The sequence below is a fragment of the Salmo salar genome, chromosome 11 (genome assembly GCF_965601325.2).
Source record: "Salmo salar chromosome 11, fSalSal1, whole genome shotgun sequence".
NCBI classification, from domain to species: Eukaryota; Metazoa; Chordata; class Actinopteri; order Salmoniformes; family Salmonidae; genus Salmo; species Salmo salar.
Window position 1 is genome coordinate 110,024,494 of NC_138301.1, and position 3,865 is coordinate 110,028,358.

A 3,865-nucleotide genomic window follows, 5' to 3' on the forward strand; every position below is an offset into this window, starting at 1 on the left:
TGTGCACCTCCGAAAGATCTGACTATCCCCATCCAAGCGTATTTAGACAGGCGACCTATATTAATATAATCATGTCTCTGACCTCCTCTCTTATAATTCTATTATTATTTTTCTGCCTACATCTTTTGACCCTATTATATGCTTTAGGTCTCACCATTAGCTATTTTAAATCAGCAGTGGCCACAGATGCCTAGGGTCATTTCGGACCCTACTTCATTGTTGAATTTACACCTAATTCCTATCTTCCATTTGCACAGAATACTTGGTTCCCTTTAAAACATTTTTCTCCACACAAAATTCTAAAGACAGGTCACCAGATATAAACTCCGTCGGATATTCCAGTGTCTAACACCCAGAGTACATTAAAATCCATTAATCATTTAATGCAATCATACAGATATTATCCCGTGAATAAAGAGCACTGACCTTATTTTTTGCAGCTGAGGTTTCAATGTTGGTTGGATCTCGTCACCGTTTCTGTCGTATACCAGTTTGCCACCGGCCTGTAAAGAACCCTCCAACTGGGGCCAGGTCTTTGATCTACGGATATTTAATCCGCCCTTGCACGGTTTCGGTGTCTCCATGGACCGACAGAAGCAGATATTGAGATCCGGCTCGAAGGACCAAGCTGTCACAAATTTTCAAACCCAATGATGATAACTAACAATTATTTAAGCTTTGACCAATCCCTGAGGTTTGTAAGACCCTGGGTTTAATAATAATTAGGCAAAGACTCAGCTTCTGCAAAAGGTCCGTAAAGTTTATTCAGAGAACGTTCAAAAGTCAAAAAATGCAAAGACATGACATTTTATAACTCCCATTTCCCCCACCTCCTTACACGCACATACAGACAGTAGGTGGGCTGTATCTTTCCCCACAGTCCGCATTCCTCGTCTATCACTACCAAACTGGCAGTTCTATCCTCCCGAGATTAGAGGGACCTTGACAGGACTCCCTTTCCTGTCGTAAGTTTCTTAGAGTTCTAACCAGGTCAGGTCATGAATAGTTTAATTGTCCTCTGCATTTTCTTAGTCACACACACACACACACATTTCTCTCCCTTACTAGTCTCGACCAAACCTTATTGGACTTAAGTTTCTCACTCTAATTATACATGTTACGTTTGTCTAATTATTCATAATACATGTTACATAATCTAATAATTACGTTTCAGAGTGGAATTCTTTAGTCATTACCTTAAACATATAAATTCCCTTATCACCCACTCTGTCTTGGCCAGAACACACTAATACATTAATTTATTCTCCTCTAGCCTCAGTTCCCCCCCACGCTGTCTTGGCCAGAACACACTAATACATTCATTTATCCTCCTCTAGCCTCAGTTCCCCCCCACGCTGTCTTGACCAGAACACACTAATACATTCATTTATCCTCCTCTAGCCTCAGTTCCCCCCCACGCTGTCTTGACCAGAACACACTAATACATTCATTTATCCTCCTCTAGCCTCAGTTCCCCCCACGCTGTCTTGACCAGAACACACTAATACATTCATTTATCCTCCTCTAGCCTCAGTTCCCCCCCACTCTGTCTTGGCCAGAACACACTAATATATTCTCCTCTAGCCTCAGTTCCCCCCCACGCTGTCTTGGCCAGAACACACTAATATATTCTCCTCTAGCCTCAGTTCCCCCCCACGCTGTCTTGACCAGAACACACTAATATATTCTCCTCTAGCCTCAGTTCCCCCCCACGCTGTCTTGGCCAGAACACACTAATATATTCTCCTCTAGCCTCAGTTCCCCCCCACGCTGTCTTGACCAGAACACACTAATACATTCATTTATTCTCCTCTAGCCTCAGTTCCCCCCACGCTGTCTTGGCCAGAACACACTAATACATTCATTTATCCTCCTCTAGCCTCAGTTCCCCCCCACGCTGTCTTGGCCAGAACACACTAATACATTCATTTATCCTCCTCTAGCCTCAGTTCCCCCCACGCTGTCTTGGCCAGAACACACTAATACATTCATTTATCCTCCTCTAGCCTCAGTTCCCCCCCACGCTGTCTTGGCCAGAACACACTAATACATTCATTTATCCTCCTCTAGCCTCAGTTCCCCCCCACGCTGTCTTGGCCAGAACACACTAATACATTCATTTATCCTCCTCTAGCCTCAGTTCCCCCCACGCTGTCTTGGCCAGAACACACTAATACATTCATTTATCCGCCTCTAGCCTCAGTTCCCCCCCACGCTGTCTTGGCCAGAACACACTAATACATTCCGGACGATACCCCCAAGATACTTTACATCTGCAAGTAGTGAAATTGGATGTAGTAACTTGACCCCAAAACCTGACATTGACAGCGATGATCACACAGCTCGGGAGACAAGAGAGTTGGGTGGAATTAGTGACATAAAATAGATGGCATCTGCCACATTCACAATCAGCAACATCTGACACCAAATCCTACTTTATTTTCTTTTTCCAAAACAAAAGTTGCCTGAGTGGGTATGAGAGGTAGGCTTTGCTCCTTGTGCCCTAGTCAATGAGAATAAAAAGCACTTTTTAAAAGTCCTGATACGAGTGCTTTAGTTGAACTACTCTCAGTGTAGTGGAACTAGTGACCTTGTTTGACCTTATTGGGTCAAACATTGCAAAAAAATAAACGTCCCTTTTTCAGGACCCTGTCTTTCAAAGATAATTCGTAAAAATCCAAATAACTTCACAGATCTTCATTGTAAAGGGTTTAAACAATTAATGAATATGCACCTGTGGAAAGGTCGTTAAGACACTAACAGCTTACAGACGTAGGCAATTAAGGTCACAGAAAACTTAGGACACTAAAGAGGTCTTTCTACTGACTCTGAAAAACACCAACAGAAAGATGCCCAGGGTTCCTGCTCATCTGCGTGTACATGCCTTAGGCATGCTGCAAGGAGGCATGAGGACTGCAGATGTGGCAAAGGCAATAAATTGCTATGTCCGTACTGTGAGACACCTAAGACAGTGCTACAGGGAGAAAGGACGGACAGCTGATCGTCCTCGCAGTGGCAGACCACGTGTAACAACACCTGCACAGGATCGGTACATCCGAACATCACACCTGTGGGACAGGTAGAGGATGGCAACAACAACTGCCTGAGTTCCATCAAGAACGCACAATCCCTCCATCAATGCTCAGACTGTCTGCAATAGGCTGAGAGAGGCTGGACTGAGGACTTGTAGGCCTGTTGTAAGGCAGGTCCTCACCAGACATCACCGGCAACAACGTCGCCTATGGGCACAAACCCACCGTTGCTGGATCAGACAGGACTGGCAAAAAGTGCTCTTCACTGACGAGTTGCGGTTTTGTCTCACCAGGGGTGATGGTTGTATTCGCGTTTATCATCAAAGGAATGAGCGTTACACCGAGGCCTGTACTCTGGAGCGGGATCGATTTGGAGGGTCCATCATGGTCTGGGGCGGTGTGTCAGAGCATCATCGGACTGAGCTTGTTGTCATTGCAGGCAATCTTAACGCTGTGCGTTACAGGGAAGACATCCTCCTCCCTCATGTGTTACCCTTCCTGCAGGCTCATCCTGATATGACCCTCCAGCATGACAATGCCAACAGCCATACTGCTCGTTCTGTGTGTGATTTCCTGCAAGACAGGAATGTCAGTGTTCTGCCATGGCCAGCGACGAGCCCGGATCTCAATCCCATTGAGCACGTCTGGGACCTGTTGGATCGGAGGGTGAGGGTTAGGGCCATTCCCCCCAGAAATGTCCGGGAACTTGTAGGTGCCCTGGTGGAAGAGTGGGGTAACATCTCACAGCAAGAACTGGCAAATCTGTTGCAGTCCATGAGGAGGAGATGCACTGCAGTACTTAATACAGCTGGTGGCCACACCAGACACTGACT